A 19,529-nucleotide genomic window follows, 5' to 3' on the forward strand; every position below is an offset into this window, starting at 1 on the left:
TCTCACCAATTGTCACCAACTTAGGTGTAAAAATAGACCCTCAGCTAACCTTTGAATCTCACATAAAACACATCTGCAAAACCTAATTTTTTCATCTCAAGAACATATCAAAACTCTGCCCCTTAACTTTATAAGAAATAGGTTTAAGTATAAGCCTTACAAACCTACCTAGCAGAAGAAGTCTGGAAGTTAGTCTGGTAGCTAGAGAGGTGCCAGTTCATCTCCTGAATACTACAAATGTGCCCTCGTCATCTCAGTATTGATGCTGTGTCTTAAGTCACTCAGAAACTTCTCTGAAGTGATAGCTAGTGCCTATTCATCATTTTAATCAGTTTCTTGAGATGGCTTAGCAACTAGCAAAGTTGTTTTTTTAATGGTTTAATGCCAATGGTTATTGCTAATGATGCTATATTTGTTTGATTATTTAACATTGCCTATTTCTATGTCAAGTTCAAGATTAGATAGAGGAGGATTCTTATAAGAAGGTAGTTTTCTTGAGAATGGAGAAAGAGATACCGTAAATTCCGTACTATTGAGCGCACCTGGATATAAGCCGCACCGGCTAAAAATAAGTAAATAAATGTATTTGTACATATATAAGCCGCACTTGATTATAAGCCGCAGGTGTCCACGCTATAACAACAGCTATTTACACAGACGTAGGCTACCGGTAACATCCGCAAATACTGTAGCGTCCGTACGGACGTTAAAGGACGACGAGAGCGTTCAAATATAATAACCCGGTCGGCCGTGACCACGCCGTTTACAGCAGAGAACAACACATAACTTGCCGTCACAATCCAACTCTCTCCCCCAGCGTTCTCTCATACAGCCACTCAACACGTTCTCGCTGGTGCATTCACTGACTCTCCACATAATCGGAATTATGAACACATTATCAACTACTGACTTTACAACATGAACCGTTACAATACGAAGCCTAGCCGACGGTGTCTGTAACACGGCTGATGAAAAAGATGACCGTAATATATTTCACAAGAAAAAGTCCATCCATTCACTGCCTCAGAATGACTTCATTACTCACTTCCTCAGTCTCTGTTGTCGCTGTCAGTGTCATCTTAAAGTGCAGCAGCTCTGTTAGCTTCTTTGACAGCCAGGTCGATCGCCTTTAACTTGAAAGCTGCATCATATGTATTTCTCCGTGTGTTTTCCATCATGAGGGTGCGTACATGAAGCGCAAAATGACTGGTATTAAGATCCGACGTGACGAAGTCAAATGTTTTTGCGGCAGAAGCTCATTGTCCCCCATAAAAAATCCATGCATTAGCCGCACCGGAGTAGAAGCCGCAGTGCTCGAAGTGTGAGAAAAAAGTAGCGGCTTATAGTCCGGAATTTACGGTAATTGAAATGACAGCGTGTGCGTATAGTGCATATTTTATTCTTGGTAGTTGCAATGAGTTATGTTTGCTATATAAAACAGGTGAAGTGTGACAGAGAATGTAGAGAGGCTATAGATGGGTAAAATTGCGTCAAGGGCTCAGGCCGGGAATTGAACCAGATACTGATGCTTGAAGGAATTTATTTCATGTCCTGCACTATCGACTGAGCTAGACCATCATCCTTACTTCAGTTCTTTTACACTGACAAAATTTTCATCCTTTATAGAGTAAAGAATAGGTTATTTTCATGATATACCGCAGTTTAGTTTATATTTACCACTGATTGAAATTGCTGTCTGTAGCTTAAAGTTAATCATACACTTTGTCCATATTTTCCAGTAATATGATAAACTTACAGTAACAAGCACATAACTGGAACAATCGAAGGACAGGTTTATTAACTGCACCTGTATTGTAAGTATTGGGTCTGTACTAGTTACAATTTGAATGATTTGCACAAACCAAACAATTGAGAGGTACATTTAATAGGTCTACTGAAGGAGCTATTTTTCACAATTATTCATTTGCCTTTTCTTTGCAATATCTTTACTGATATGCCAAGTATGCTGTAGCACTTCAGTTATGTAATCAGTTAAATGAAGCCTTTGCTTTTCTTAATATTATCTCTGCACTTTTTTTGTCCTTCAAGGACAAATGATGAAGACAGCTCTTGTGTGAAGTCCCTGAGCTCTTGCCGAGAGGCGGATCCCTTTCTGTGCCAGCTGTTCTCTTAGATACATGTGCTGAAATGCTCTTAATATAATTCTGGAGGCTCAGGAGAACAGTACGAAACAAGTGTTCCAACCAGGAGTTGGTTGAATTTTAATCAGTGGGCCTCAACTCGCGGAGTTAGTGGGCAGTACTTTCATTCATGAGCAGATGTTCTGTGCAGTTACACTCTGCAGTTAATCTGAACTTACTGGCCTCTCTGCCATTGGCTGCAAGGACGTTGGCAGCATCCTGGCATTAGAGAATTACTTATAGAAAATGATGCAGGCCTGGAAAGCACCGCCAAGCCTTTTTTAGCTACAAACCAGCCCAGGAATTGAATTCTAGATAGGAGATGGTAATGACAGCCCATCCGTCTTCAGGCCCTCAGTGATGAAACACTTCTGTACCACTGTAGCTTGGGGGGTAGCAGTACAATTCCTGAAAATATTTGTCTCCGGTTACATTTCCGTAACACTGCCACAGTAGAGGCATAATAAATATTTAACATAATTATGCTTATCCAGTATTTAATTCATCCAGTCACATTTTTTTTAAGGTTCAATTTTAAATGAAGCAAAAAAGCAATTTTATTTCAAGTGCCTTTCACTGATAAGCATGTGTCCATTATATTGTCTATATAGTGGCATTCATATAATATAGTTAAAGTACCAGTTTGGTAGGGTGACCATATTTTGATTTCCAAAAAAGAGGACACTCGGGACGGCCATGAGACACAACTTCAGACAGGCTTCTCACAGGTCTATGATCATGATTTATTATGCCTAAATGGTGCAAATGTAACTTCTGTAATGAAATAAAATGAAATATGTAACTGTAACAAAATAATAGCTCTCTTTTCAAATAATGTGAAAATATGAACTCTTTGTGTTAGAAAATCCAGCTTTTAATATATCCCTTTTCAAGGTAACAAGATAAATATTAAATTAGAAAAAATGCTCACAAAAATACTAACTTAACAAACAAAAATGATCTACTTTTAATAATTTTTTTTGTCTTATTCATCCTGCTTTTCTTCTTCATCCTCCTTGTCTGCCCATCCACATTTTCTGCAGAACTGGTCTTTCCCAGCAGTTTCCAGTTGCTCAACAAATAATCATAAACGTCTTTGCAAGACATCTCTTTGCTGTTGGTGTGTAGCTGCTGTAGTGTTATACAGTGTTTTATTTTATTTATTGACCCTGGCTGAAAAAACCCAACCTAGACCCAGAAATATTCTCCGTTAATTTGGTTATTATCTAACCAAATTATGCATTTGAGAATGTGCGGTTTCCATCCTCCAATTGGGATATCTTTCCAAATTATGCGCCTCCTGATGTTTGGTTCCGCTTCTCTCATTGGTGCATCAAACTCCCGAATCCTTTGTCCAATCTGTAGGGGAAGACACTTCCTACCTGTTTCTTATCACAACCTGACATCTCGTCTTGTAACTAATTCTTTTTAAGGAGAAGACAATTTAGGTAATTAAGAATCAAGGCTCACTCAACCATATAAAAGTGGGTGAGTGATTAACTGTTCAGGGCCTTAAACTAAACCTAGGTTTGATTTGGTGAGTGATTCAGTTTAAAGGGCCACATCAAACACATGTTGGAATGTGCACTCACTTCTGCAAGCCCTCTTCACAGAATTCCTTTAACCTCTGAACTAAAATCTCAAACAATTAGATTAAAAGACATATAATAACTGATATAATATAAATGTGAGCAACAATCATTCATACAATGGATATCTATTCATTCCTTTGTATTTGGTGATCAAAACTTTATTCAAGAATACATTATTGCAACATTTTGATTATAAGCAGAAAAAGGCCTAATATTCTATCAGGTTCTCAAATGACTACACATTTCCACCTTTCACTCTCTGCAGCCACATCCCCGATTTTCTGATGAATGTGTATTTTTTCCCTGCAACTGCAAATTCACTTCATCGAGTTTCAGAAACATGTCACTGAGGTAGACAAGTTTCATGAGGAAGTTGTTACACTCAAAATTGTAGGCAAGATCACTGCCTTCTTCATTTAAAAAGATACAGATTTCCTCTCGTAGTTTAAAGACCCTGGACAGCACATTCCCACGTGACAGCCATCGGGACTCGCTGTGAAACAGAACAGCTGTGTGGTCAGAGCCTATTTCCTTGCACAGTGCTGAAAAAATCTGGTATGTAGTTGTGGCAATTGTGTTGACCATAACAACGTTTAGCTCGGGGCTCAGCTGTTTAGATGCCAGAGCTTTGCGGTGTATCATGCAGTGCGTCCATTACACCTGATGAGTTATTGCAGCCCTCCCCGTTTCCATATTCTGCGCTCCATCCGTGCAGAGCCCCACACAGTCCTCCCATTGCAAATTGGCCTCTTCCAAGTAAGAATTAATGATTTTAAACAGTTCTTCTGCTGTGGCTCTGCCAGTAATTTGTTTGCAGAAAAGCAATTCCTCCCTCATATCATCTCCATAGATGTATCTGACATAAATTATCAATAAATAGCCTTTGTTACTGTCTGTGGCTTTATCCATCTGCAGAGAAAAGCGGCTGCCACGCCCCTTATCATTAGGCTGCTCCTCTATGTCCTTTGACATGTTATGGTCAGACAGAGGAATTGCCTTTAGTTTTCTGGCTGCAGAGTCATCAAACATAGCTGAAACCATCTCCATAGCACAGATAAGAATTAATTTGTATTGTGTTTTCTTGTGTTCTATCAACTTTTTACACTTGTGCTACTCGTTAGGCAACTTTGTATGAGACGAGTTGAACGTTTGCCGGTACGGATGCAGCTTTAGTGGAGAGAAACTGTTGAACATGGCAGTTTTTGTCTGAAAAACTCAACTGGGTTATCTTTGTGCTCTGGATGTTTTGTCTCCAAGTGGCGTTGACAGGTGAAGACTAAGGCCAGATATGTTTCATAATATTTTCTTTTCTTTGCCGTAGAAGGAATAGTTGGCATTGATTTGCTACTGTCTTCATCCATAACGCTGGATGAATCCGCATTTCCATTGGAGCCCTGTCAAAAATGTATCCATGTTATGCTAATAATCTATTGGTTCATTTATTCATTTCTCCCGCGCACCCCCTGCAATTGCTCTCCACTGGTCAGTCTTTAACTTTAATATAGGACTCACTGTAAAATTTGTCATTGTAAATTTACAGTAAATTACAGCATTTACCTGTGAAATTACAGTACTTTGCTGTGTGTATAATTACAGTAATTTGCGGTACTAAACTTTAATGTAAAAGTACGGCAATTTAGTAGTCAGTAATTTACTGTGAAATTACAATTTAAATAATACTGTAACATATTGTAAATTTTACTTGTTAACTGTGATTTTACAGTGTTTTACTCTTACAAACAGTAAAACTGAAAACAACAGACAATGGCCATTTCAAACATTAAATACCGCCCGTCCGCGCAAGAACTGTGCATGGGGACGTGCGCAGTACCACTGCACTACCGGCGACCCCATCTGCAAGTTTTTTCAAGAGAAAGTTCACACGTGGGTTGACACCTCTCCGCTTGTTGCCCTTCAAGCCGGTCTCAGGGTTAATTCATTTCAATCAGGAGAGACTTAATTAAGAATGAACAATTATTTATTACAATGAAATGTGCAACAATTGTAGAATGAAATGTGCAAAGTGTTTTGAGGGCTAGACTCCGTCATGACGACTTCATGAGCTCTGAGGGGTAGTGAGGCCGACGCGGGATAGGATGCCCCCCTGTGGAGTCTAGACACTGGTGGTGGTGAAAAGGATGGAGGCTGAGAAGAAGAGTGGGTTTCAGCCGGGGCCTGGACTCTGCCGAGCTGGAAGGAGGTGACTGGGGTGGAGGAGGGTTGCGGCGTATGCCTGCAGCTACAGGATGACTGGAAGAGAGAGAGTTTTTAAACTATTGACAGCAAGCCATTGATTGGTAGAGAAAGTTCGTGGCAGAGTCTGGTTGGTTAATTCCAGGATGATACACGCCCATGATCAGCTGCTTACCAGAGAGAGATGCAGGTAGTTGTAGGGGGTGTGGTTTAAGAATGAATGAAAGAATAACACCAGTCTTCCTGTCTGAACTTACGCTGAGCTCCATAAGAAGCACCTGTAAACAATAGGCAAAGAAAACAACTTTAAGTTTTACACAGATTTACATATTGCATAATCTATCCAAGGCACATGCAGTGGTGCCCCTTTTCCTTTAGGTAAACCTACAGTAACAAAGGTAAGATATACTGTAAGTGTGATACAAGCAAGCAGGTATGTAGTAATAGAGACACACTGAAAAACACTAAAAAAGAAAGAATTAACAAAGTTGAAAAGTAACTAATGACATTTACTTATGTAACAATTGAGTGGCTTTTTGTTTACGTGTACTTTATTTAAAGGGTGACTAAACCCCAGAGTTTCAGCTTAAGTGTCTCTGATTGAAAATTTAAACTAGAAAAGCACTAGGAGAGTCCAGACAAATATAGGTGTTTGTTTTGCTACTAACAGGCTCAGATTGTTATAATAAGTATTATGGAGATGACCTGTACCTTCTTATTTACATGACGTGTTTACATCCTGTTGGGATGTGCAGCTATACCATTGATGAATCCGGCATGTGGTCCCATGTCCTTCGATGCACAGCATCCAAGCCCTTGGCTCCGTCATGTCAACTAAAATGAACAGCAATAACAATATAATTCAATGTACTCCCCTGGAATAATAGAAAAAAGCAATCTGTAATATCTGAAACCACTGACTGGACACCAGCTAATGGCACTATTTTTCATTATCAGAGAAATGGAGACATGATACAATATTAGAAGAAAAAAAAAACATGTCAAAACATTGATGAGCAAGTTATTTAAAAATATAATTTCTAGCTTACAGCTACACATGTCAATATAAAATCAGATAAACAGTAGGCCTACCTTGGAGATTTAAGCAGGGGCTGTCCTCTGCACATCAACAGCAGTGTCACGCAGCTGTAAAATAAGACATAGCATACATCTATAGTAGCAAAATTTCAACATGGTGCATAAGAGATAGTCCACTGGTCTCACTGATTTAGAAGTCAATTATAGAGAACATTGTGTGTTAAAGTGCTGCACAACCCCCTAATGTTGCTTGCTGCTTCACTATGAATTTTCCACAACTGATGCAAGATGAATGGAAAAATTATAATTTTTCGAGTTCAACTGAACCTATATGTTATTGGTTACTGTTTTTTCCCTAAGGCAGTAGAACTAGCCTATTGGTTGCTTCAAAGCAGAGCAGGCAGTCAGCCAAATCACTGTGCAGTCAAGGGCTGAATGTAATATATGTAGCGTATTATTTGTATATAATATGCAACTGGCCTCCATTACCACCGTCGGGACCGGCTGTGCATGCACGTATGTTGTCACTTTAGTCTTGTTACAGCATGCGTGCGTCCAGTTAACAGAGGATCCTGGTGCAGCCATGCTCTGCAACTTTAGTGACACATATTGCCGACACAATGACTCAAAAATTAAACTTGTTCATTTTTACCAGTTATTGCAGTTGCGGTCAACCCATTTTTATCCCTTCCAAAGTTCACAAGAACCTGGAAAATATAGTTAAACAAGGACGTTAGCATTAGCTAGCTACAAGCAACACCAAAGTAGTAATAATCCGCTACCTCGTTACTTACATCAAAAAAGTGGGTAGTGTTCTGTCGTTTTTAAGTCACCTTGTGCGTGTTGGTTTTCTCAGAGAAGGAAGAGAAGACACTTAGAGTCAAATTGAAAAGGGGTTATACAGGGTTATTCTCACCTGAGAGGTCCACCTCGCTGACATACAGATCAGCCAAAAACCAGAGAATGGACCACGAATGTTTGAAGTCACAGATCAGTTAGGTACCTGTTCTAGAATATTTGTATGCTGTGTCAGCAGAAGTTTTAGCAGAATTGGCGTGATGTTCAGTTTTTGGTAAAGAAGGTGTCCTTGAAGTGTTGAACTATGAGGACATTCATATCCACAGTCAGGTACATTTGCCTAAGTGAATAGTTTTAGCAGTACAGTAATTTGATAAATGGTTAGCATGTGCAAAAGATCCTCGGATCAAATAAAAAAGACATTATCATATGACACATGCACACGTTTAAATGTTACAAAATATATCATGGACAAATGTGTGCGTCGGCGCAACAGAGCGCACTGATTGTTTTCAGGCTGTCTGCAATCACATTTAACCATACTGGAGCAACACTGAATGAAAACAGACTAGCTACTATTAAAGAAAATACAGAGATGGAGAGTAACTTACCTCAACAGTCTCTGGTGTGGTTCACCTTCCCCCTTGGTTCTGGCTATAGTGAGGATGTGACCGCCAAAAGATTAGGCATTGAGCCAGCTCCCACAATGCAGTGTGGTTTATGTAATTTGTTGTTATCAGTCAGTATTTTATTGTGAAATAACACAGTAAAGTGTTGTAATTTCCTGGTAATGCATTTGTTATTGTAATTACCTGTTCCTAAATTGATTTCACAGTAAAATTAAAAATTACAGTATTACATTGTAAACATTACAATTAAGGCCTGTAAAATGACAAAACAGTAACTTATTGTGAAATATTACAATTAAATGTTGTTAAACCCTGGTAATATTTTACAGAGCTCTTTCAATCAAAAGAGCACTCTCCAAGGTTTAATTACAGAGCAAAATACCCCCATTTTCTGTAAATGCATGATTATCACCGGTGAGGAAGAGAAGATGTGGAAAAACTCTCACTCCACTCTGATGTTAGATTGGCCTTGTACCTTTCTAGGGCTATCAGCTTGTCTTGACCTCCGGAAGTGCAGACATATTAGTCAAGGTAACCAACATGTCTGCAGCCTGGAGCCCTCTCATCTCATGCCCTCTCGTGTGCTGCCCTCTCGCCTGGTACCCTGAAGCCATGCCCACTGGAGCTTCCTGAGCTTCTGATTATCAAAATAAAAGCTTGCGTCTGATCCACTCGTTCCTACTTCATTGTTAATAACTACAGTGTTGCGGTAATCATGTCATATACGATTGAATAATCGCCAATAGAACTAATTATATACGTTAGCTAGCGTTAGCTGTGTATGTTTTCATAGAGGACAAACTTTTGTTTTACGCTCTAACTGTGTGTTATTGGCTTTGTCAAACATTTTTTAGATATATATTTGCAGGTAAAGTTAGTTATGTGTGGTTTAAAAAATGTTAATTGTTTTTAATACAGAGGTAAAGTTCTAATGTTGTTGAAGCCATTTGGAGAAAATAATCACTAAAATGCACAGTTGAAACAGCATTGAAAGTTGTTGTTGCACTGCATGACTTAATATCGATTATTATGAACTTTGTCTACCAAGTGGAAATGACAACAGTTTTTTTCTGTCTTTTGTAGATGCATCTGTCCATCATTCAATGTGGCTGAAAGACTACAACATGCTGCAACCTGTATCACTACCCCCTGTGACCTGAAAAAAAGCCACACAACTATCAAAGATTCAGATTCACCTGGAAGTCCACAGCTAAAATGCCAATCTTTTTAAATGTAAGTATGCGTGTGCATATATAGCATATACATAAGTCTCTGTGTGCCTACATTCAATATGTGTGTGTATTCTTCGTTGTTAGTCACTGCCCTATTTATTTTGCTTGATTTGTTTAACTATATGCCAATAATAATAATCATAATAGTAATTGTACTTATTTAGCATATTTAAAAACACAAGTTGACAAAGCGCTTTAAAAAACGAAGAAAAGTAAATCAAACAAAGAAGTAACTCAAAAAGAAACAAGCAGATCACAGTCTCAATCTCAAAACCTTCTATTTCAACTATTGTAGTTAATTAGAGTTAGGGTTTTCCATGTTAACCCCTAATGTGTGGTCATAGCTTGAGATTTAATAGTCCTTTATGATTTAAAGTCTCACCTTACAATGTTTTAAATTAAATTAAAAAAAAATACATTATGCTTAAATTACAAAAATGAATACCGTAAATTCCGTACTATTGAGCGCACCTGGATATAAGCCGCACCGGCTAAAAATAAGTGAATAAATGTATTTGTACATATATAAGCCGCACTTGATTATAAGCCGCAGGTGTCCACGCTATAACAAGAGCTATTTACACAGACGTAGGCTACCGGTAACATCCGCAAATACTGTAGCGTCCGTACGGACGTTAAAGGACGACGAATAATAACAAATAACTAGACAATTCCTGCAGAAATTGTGAGGGTGGTTGCCGTGTGTGCGTGAGTGTCTGTGTGTGCGTGCATGTGTGGGACAGCAGTAAGAATGGTGCCATCTAACAGTTAAGACAGAACTCTGTCCCACTCTAAACACTAACTCTGATAAGCTGCTCACTGATTGGTTGACATTCAGCTTTGTTCTGCCAGAACATTCCATCAATGTATTTGAATGGGTTTACCACTGCTCGCTAAACCTCAAATATCTTGAAAACTAAACATGGTATCACAGATCCGTTTGGACTGTGAGCGACAGAACAAATAGGCGCACGTTTTGATATATTTTATGTGTATTTAACATTCAGATTGGGACCACAGTGGCAATTTTAAAACATGAGTGAAAACTATGAAATTCTGGACATCAGCTAGAGTGAGAGCCCAATGTGTGTGTATGTGGTGCGTGACTGTCAAACAAATTCCTCCCCTGAGAGACTGAAACATTTTATGTTTTTACTTTTTGCTTTATGAGTGAGAGGACACTCAGAGCTTTATTTTGATGTATTTTGTTTATATATGTGAGCAACAATGACTTCAGGATGGCGATTTATAAATATGTCTCCAAAACTGAAGTTTTTGGCAGTTACACTCTAGGATTTGAATTTTTGCCATTCATTTTCAATGGGGCAAATTTTTGTCGTTTAAACTCGATTTGTGTCCAAATCGTGTGACCGAAGTTTCCACAAAGTAATAGCACCCATGTCATGACCGAGCCGCTCGTTTTGATACCTTTTTTGTGTGTGTGGCGCAAACGCTGTGGGAGGAGTAGCGCGCGTAAATTTGAGGATATAATAATAACTAGAAAATTTGCATTTCCCTGCGGAAAATGCGTGTGAATGCTTCCTGCTGAAATGTTGCAGAAACACTGCTGAATGAAGAAGAACTAGCAGAAGATGAAGAAAAAGTGGAAGAAGAGGAAATAGCAGAAGAAAAGTAGAAGAAGACAAACATTAGTAAAAGTACAACAAGAAGCAGAAGAAGTAAAAGTATCTTCAGAAGAACAAGAAATAGTAATAGAAGATGTAGAAAAAGCAGAAATACAAGAAGCAGAAGAAGAGGAAATAGCAGAAAACGACATTAGCAAAACTAGAACAAGAAGCAGAAGAAGTAAAAGTATCTGCAGAAGAACAAGAAATATTAATAGAAGAAGATGTAGTAAAAGCAGAAATACAAGAAGCAGAAGAAGAGGAAATAGCAGAAAAAGACATTAGCAAAACTAGAACAAGAAGCAAAAGAAGTAAAAGTATCTGCAGAAGAAATAGTAATGGAAAAAGATGAAGTAAAAGCAGAAATACAAGAAGCAGAAGAAGAGGAAATAGCAGAAAAAGACTGTAGCAAAACTAAAACAAGACGCAGAAGAAGTAAAAGTATCTGTAGGAGAACAAGAAATAGTGATAGAATAAGAAAATGTAGTAAAAGAAGACATGTACGCAGAAAAAGAAGTAAAAGCAGAAGAACAGGAAGTTGAAGCAAAAGTAGACCATTTACAGTATGAAGTTCAATGCATGTGTGTGCGTGTGTGGGGGTGTGGGTGTTTGTGTGTAACTGCAACCAAGAGTAACAGCACTCAGCTGGCAGCTTAGACTGAGAAAACGGGGAAAACATCTCCCTATTCAGTGCAGACTTTCAGGGGTAAAATGAAGAGTTGGTGGCTGAATGATGATTTTATGAGCAAGAGGAGAGGTAGCTGAACGCGTTGATGTAATTTTTATGTCTGGGATCCAAGAAATGTGGGAACCACAGCGATGTAAAAACTTGGTCAAGAGAGATCTGTTTCCAAATGAATCGGAGAATCTTAACATTATCGCAGATGGAGAGTTTTTTGGACCACCTGCCGCTTTGAAGCTCACAGTGTCCAAACCGTTGCTCCGTTTGTCCTGAAATCCTAATGTGAGCGAGAGGACAAGTTTTCCTACGTTTTGAGGGTAAATTTAGTCATGTGGTGTGAAAATTGTGGTCGCTAGAGCAATTTGTTCGGGAGATTTTGAACCCATCTCCCAACTCTGCCACACTCTAACGATGATGTCACGCACTCTAGCTCTGAACATTCCACCACATAGACACCCATTCAAAAACGGGGAAGACAGCAAAAAACATCACAAAACAGTTGGAGGTATAGTTTAAAAAGTATAAAAGATAGCAAAACAATGTAAATGTAGTAAAAGTAGTGGAAAAACGTGTGAACGTTTTAACGTAAAAATTAAGTCTCTACGTGGAACACAGCAAAAGTTATAAGGCTGAGAAGAAGGTGAAACAGTGGAAAAAAATCCCATTCATTTCAATGGGGAAAAAAATTGTGAAAATTTGTGGAAAAAGTGAAATAACTTAAAAAGTAAAAGTAGTAAAAACGTGAAAAGATATAGCACACCTGTCCAGAACAAGCAGAACAGTATGAAAGTTGAACGGTGAAAGTAGCACAAACGGTTGAAGAGTAGAAGCGAAGCAAAAAACGTACGGAAGTAGAATAATAATAATAATAAAGATTTGGATAACAATAGTGTGAATGCTTGAGCATTCACACTAATAATAAGAATATTTACAATAGTAGTAGTGTGGTTTGCCTTTCAGGCAACCACCCTAATAACTTTTAATAACCCGATCACTGTCGGCCGTGACCACGCCGTTTACAGCAGAGAGCAACACATAACTTGCCGTAACAATCCAACTCTCTCCCCCAGCGTTCTCTCATACAGCCACTCAACACGTTCGCTCTGGTGCATTCACTGACTCTCCACATAATCGGAATTATGAACACATTATCAACTACTGACTTTACAACATGAACCGTTACAATACGAAGCCTAGCCGACGGTGTCTGTAACACGGCTGATGAAAAAGATGACCGTAATATATTTCACAAGAAAAAGTCCATCCATTCACTGCCTCAGAATGACTTCATTACTCACTTCCTCAGTCTCTGTTGTCGCTGTCAGTGTCATCTTAACGTGCAGCAGCTCTGTTAGCTTCTTTGACAGCCAGGTCGATCGCCTTTAACTTGAAAGCTGCATCATATGTATTTCTCCGTGTGTTTTCCATCATGAGGGTGCGTGCATGAAGCGCAAAATGACTGATATTAAGATCCGACGTGACGAAGTCAAATGTTTTTGCGGCAGAAGCTCATTGTCCCCCAAGAAAAATCCATGCATTAGCCGCACCGGAGTAGAAGCCGCAGTGCTCGAAGTGTGAGAAAAAAGTAGCGGCTTATAGTCCGGAATTTACGGTACTCTGATCAACAGACCATGGTTTGATTGAAGATGCTGGGAAAGGTTTAGAATTTTTTTTTCAAGATTTCTTTATTTAAATTCAAGACTTAACTTGACCTTAACATCCTATTGTCTTAAATACAATTAACATAAATATACTGTTAAAATATTAAACATTAGGGGCGCTGGTGGCGCAGCAGCAGTGCTCGCGTCCCATGTAGCGAGGCTGTAGTCCTCGCGCGTGCGGCCCGGATTCGCATCCGGCCTGTGGCTCCTTTCCCGCATGTCTCTCCCCGCTCTCTCCCTGATTTCCGCCTCTATCCACCTTCCTCTCTCTATCATAATAAAGGTGAAAGGCCAAAAATATTTTTTTTAAATTAAACGGTAGATGTAAAATAATAGCTACCTTCCTTACAGGGAATTCAGGGATTTAGTCTTGGGAAGATAGTTATTAAACAGTGCTTGATCTAAGGTTAAGGAGGAGCAGTGCTTACATGCTATCAGTGTAAAATTTATTTGAACTCTATTACAGATTTGGTAATGTGTCATGATTTATGTAATTAAGTGAGATCTCATTTATGAAACGCTAAATGCATATTCAAAAATGTGTGTGTTTGGTGTCCTTCCACTATTGCTCTTACACTCAACATGCACTTAGCAGTGCAGTGAACACTCACCTATCAAGCAATTAGCATCTGAGTACAGTGCAGTAACTCCCCTGTCTCTGTGTTTAAAAAGGTGATATGTTTGCGTTTTGTTGTTTACCTTTCTGTTTAAAGTAATTTCCAATTATTTTTTGTTTTCCCTTTTTGTATAAAAGCTCCATGTGGACCTTGGCCAGAAATGGTCGACACACCTTAAGTCCATTTCAAGTCGGTGTTGCAGAGCTGTTCTTACTGATTTTCAGGTTGAGGTCTCTTGGTAGCCACTGAATGGATCTCAACCAAAAGTTAGAATTTTGTTTTCAGTGTGAGATTGCGCATTTGTTTTTTCAAACAATTTATATAAATCTTCACAAATTAATTCCTGTAAAGGGAAGACTGCAGGATGTTGTATTATACATTATACAGTGTTAAGTTATCCCTTTGATTGCTAATAAACTGTGATATTTCCAGAGGAATTTGCAGTGCAGGTCTCAAAGAGGGGAGGGTTTTTTCAGGTTTTGAGGGAGGAGGGGCAGTGCTCATGTGATAAGCCAACATGTTGTTCACATTTGTGTCAGATAGAGGCTAATGAAGGCCAGACTTATCCTTGGATGCAAGCTTTAAGTAAATTATCCGTCTTTGAATATATTAGAGCGCCATAGCGGTGTTTTGCCTCCCTGCTGTGCCATCTCTGCTACACGTTGTCTTGTGGTCTTGTAACGCTTGTCAAAATGACAGTCATGGTGTTTGATCATGTTTGTGCAACATACACCAACATTCAGTTTGTGTTACAGCAGTATTATTACGCTATTATTACGTTGATGAACCACACACACACACACACACACACACACACACACACACACACACACACACACACACACACACACACACACACACACACACACACACACACACACACACACACACTGAGTGTGAATAACTCATAAACGTTTTTGTGAAACATTGCAATAGAAAGAAAGTATGACTGTACTGTCATTTGAAAATGTGATCGAGCCTTTTGATGTTTACCCACACTTGTGGCTGGTGCTTGGTACTCTTGCAAATTGTTTATGTGGAAAACTTATGTTTCTTACTTTTTTATCTAATGATAAAAATAAGCAGATAAAAAAAATAGATCATAAGAGAATTGCAAGAACTTACCATGTTGAAAATTAAACAATAATAAAACCACAAAAACACAAATTTTCCCCAAATTTTGCATATATTGACATTTTGAATTTTGCTTTAATTATGCATCACTTTGATTATTGATTCACCCGTCTGAGGCCTTTCTGTGCTACTGACAGATAAATAACTTGTGGTTCTCCACTGCTGGCCTTGTCCCCACTTTTTGTTAACAAGAGGTTTTTTTTGTTTTTTTTAAATTATCTCTGAGGCACCATACTTACTTCAAGGATGGCTGGATTTGGTTGATCAAATTGGACACATTAACCTATTTAAGCTGACAGTGGTTGTTTATTTAAAAATCCCCAATTTCGGGAGTTTTCTGAAAAGATCCTATAAAGTTCTTCAAATGCCTCTAAACTTAAGGACTGTCACACTTCAGATCAGATCAGATTTTTCTCATCTGAGGTCTCCTAGTGGTGCACCGAGCTACCAAATTCCATTAAAATATCCAAACTCCAGTCTTTCAAACATTATAGAAAAACACCTTGCCCTATTATGAATTCCTATTTAATGACATTGATCGTGATGATATAAAGGCTTGTATTGATAGAGATATAATGATGATAATGATATTCATGATGAGACTGTTGATGTTGTTGATTATAAAAAAAAAAAATTCTGCACCCTGTGTAATGCCATAGTGAACTGTTTGTTGGCAGTTACTGATGTTTCCTCTTCTCTACGTCCTTGCTTGCACATTCAGAGTCTACATCCTAAACAGCACACATTTGCAGGAGGACTGATTGCTTTGACAACAGACGCACAGGTGCACATAGTTCGTTCATCTTCTAAATGTGCACCATGTTGGTCTGTTTGCAAACCTAGCTGTAAACACAGACAGAAGGATAAGGAACATATTGCCCTTGTGGTGCTCGGACAAGAAAGGCAACACAACATGACAGCAGATGTGTCATGCACATGGGGTGAAATCAAAACAGCTGTCCAGCATGGAGTTGTACATATCATCAGACAGAGTTGCTAGATGAGACGGTGAGGCAGTGAGCCCTGCTGGCAGATGAGACAGGGCAGCGTCTCTGCTGTTCTCAGCTTCCTTTCTTGAAGAGGAGAGTCATGCTTGAAGACTGCTTTGACAACCTTAGTCTCTATGTCATGTGCGGCTTACAACTGCTCTGATCACATATACACACTAAATTCAAAGAGTGTTATATCATCTGTGTGACAGGTAGGCTCTCAAAGAGACAACAGCCAAAGGGGGTGTCCTTTTCAATGCACTCAGTTCAAATGCACTTTTGGGCCGAGACAAAATAAAATCTTTTGACATATTTTTGAGTGCTCTTATGTTTAAAAAAAGCTAGAAGAAGTTGGTCACAGTGTCAACTTTTTTACATTATAACAAGTGTTTGGATTTGTGTTATAAGTAACACGTTACTGTAACAGCATTACTGTTTGCACTAACTAGTAAACAATTAATTTCCATATTTTAATAATGCTGTTACAGTTACTGACATTAAAAAGCACTCGTTACTCATTTCTCATTACAGGCGAGGTGTTGCTAACAGCAGCATCCTAGGAGAAAGTATGATGAGTGCTGTAAACAAACACAGGCAGGTTATCATTTGCAGTCAGCTCTCTGTCTCTGAAATACAGACTTTTTTTTAATGCTCAAGTTAAACAACGAGAATAATGTGGTGATTTGGAGTCTGTGTATAGGAAGAAAACCTTGGTCCCAAGAATAAAGCAACAAACCGAACAACGATAGGCTACTACTAAGTTGTTCGAGAGCCTGGTGCTGCAGACGCCGGAAACCGAGGTAAAGCTTATGTGAGCTTGGTAGACCAAGGAATAGACACTCCATACTCCAAGGCTTGAGTACACAGCCTACTTCATGATCTGTAAGTCAGACTAAATACAGAAGGCACCGACGGTGATGATGAGCTTCAAAACAAATGTTGAGTGTGTTGCTAATCTATAAAATGTGTTACACAAAATATGTTACACATATGTTACATATGGCTCACTGCCTCACCGTCTCATCTAGCAACTCTGTCTGATGATATGTACAACTCCATGCTGGACAGCTGTTTTGATTTCACCCCATGTGCATGACACATCTGCTATCATGTTGTGTTGCCTTTCTGATGTAACACAGCAATACAAAATAATGTGAACATTGAAATGAAGATTCAAGCTAAAAAAAAGTAACGTTCAAGATACTTTCCTAAGTAACTAGTCACTAGAATGCAGATAATGTCCTGGTTAAAATATTTTATATTTCTCATATGCAGCTCCTCCAGCAAATGTCATGAGTTTTGTGCAAGTGTAAAACCCAATGTGAAATTAACTTCATGCAGACTGTTGTGTTTGATAATGTTAAAGGGTGGTTGGATTTAGCAATGCATAGGGGAATATGTTAATGATGTTCTTAACAGCTCTGTCTGCTGATGGCCACTGCCCCGTACACAAATGTCTTTGTTGCATGTTGAGCTACGGGACCAAAAAAAAGAAATCCATCATCAGAACAAGTGAATAAATTAAGGCAAAGAAACTTCTGCTTGAGTGATCATGCATCACAGACTTTAGCACACATATGTTTACCACTCTGATGGCTACACAAGTGTTTATATCCATGGGTGTACTGTAATTGAGCTATTTACCTAAGGGCAGCGTTAACCCACACTTTGGTATATCCATTCTTTCCATTACAGTATGGAGGGGAGTTTTATTCATAGTAATCATTCACAGTAACAGTTCTATGTAAATTTCGCTCATTAGCTGTGCCAATTTGGTCAAGTAGAATATACAGTATGTGGGTGATTCACATAATCAACTCTGTGACTTTGACACATACAGTGGTCTTTTATTAAATATAGGTAGCATTGTTAACAAGTATGATGGAAGAACAGAATTATGCAAATAACATTTTATCAAACCAGACACAATGCAAATTTGCTCAGTCTCTGGCTTGCCACGTGTACAAACCTAACCACCTACACTCAAATCCATAATGGGTTTTATTGTTTGGTGTTAACATTTGAGTATTTAAATGTTTGAGATCTATGTTGGCACTATCTATTTGCTTACAACTCTGTTTGCTGGGAACTGGAGATGACAAGAGAAAGGGAGGGATCAGCATATTGAGGGAGGAACCAGAGCACACAACAGAATCTTTGTCTGTAGTTTTTTTTTTTTTTTGATGACGATATGGTAAAAAATAAGTTGAGTTTAAACAGCCAACATATTTGAAACTGACACAATATTATCCACCCCTAATTATCTATTTACTCGTTTGTGTTTGTTTGTTTGATTAGATATTTATGCAAAATGTGACTTAAAGGTCACTTATAATGCTTTGAATTGTCACTCGAATATGTACTGCAGTTTGTCATGTTCTGCTTTTAAAATTCAGTTCAATGACTGTAACACCATTTATCTTCAGAAAACTAGAAAATACAGAGAACTTCATTGTGGCAAACACATGCACACATTCATTGACATGTGCATGTGCACACACAAACACAAGCAGCTCAATTTGTTGGGAGGTCAACTCTGAAAATGATTTAGGCATACACAGTACAATGTTGACAGGAAGTAGGGCAGAGTTGCTGAAAACCTGTGGCTATCTTTGTGTTTAAATTTGCACAGGATTCACTGTGGCATATGAATCCAATGGTAACACTCATTTCCATCTCGGAAATGAAAATAAAGATTTTGTTCCAAATGTGTCGCCAAACAGCCTCCAGTAAGGAATATGGCAAATTATAAGTGAGGCTTATGAATTTTAACTTTAAGTATAAATTTAAGTGGTGTCCAAGAAGTGTGATTAAAAATCCTGACCATTTATCTGTTATTATTATTATTTTGCCACTAGACGCATGCTGCATCATGCAACTCGCACAACAAGGTGTCATACAAAAGGGGAGACCCTGCTTATTCCAATAATACCATCCACGTCGCTCAGAAAAAAACGGCCAACAAGCAGACAACTCAAACTTCCCAAAGACAGCAAGAGCTCTAGTTTTTTCTTTAGCTTTAATTATTTTGTGATCAAAAGTTGTACGTGTCAGATAAATCCACAACCGATGAATGTCTCTAGTTCATTTTGAGTATTGAAGTTGGTCCTCAATCTCAATACATGAGCTTTGGTGGCATCTTTTGGTTGATCTGTTTGATTGACAAAAATATCAGCCAGTTGCAAAAAAATATGCAGG

General features: G+C 38.6%; 1 long non-coding RNA gene across 1 annotated transcript in view; it reads left to right on the plus strand.

The window, feature by feature from the left end:
- LOC306821915 overlaps positions 1-19,529 on the plus strand; it is a 92,347-nt gene that overhangs the window by 44,102 nt on the left and 28,716 nt on the right. The window contains exon 2 of the long non-coding RNA XR_013778838.1: positions 9,475-9,624. This is a non-coding gene — a long non-coding RNA (uncharacterized lncRNA). The remainder of the gene's footprint in view (positions 1-9,474; positions 9,625-19,529) is intronic.

Source organism: Symphodus melops, assembly GCF_947650265.1.
Source record: "Symphodus melops genome assembly, chromosome: 4".
Lineage (NCBI taxonomy): Eukaryota > Metazoa > Chordata > Actinopteri > Labriformes > Labridae > Symphodus > Symphodus melops.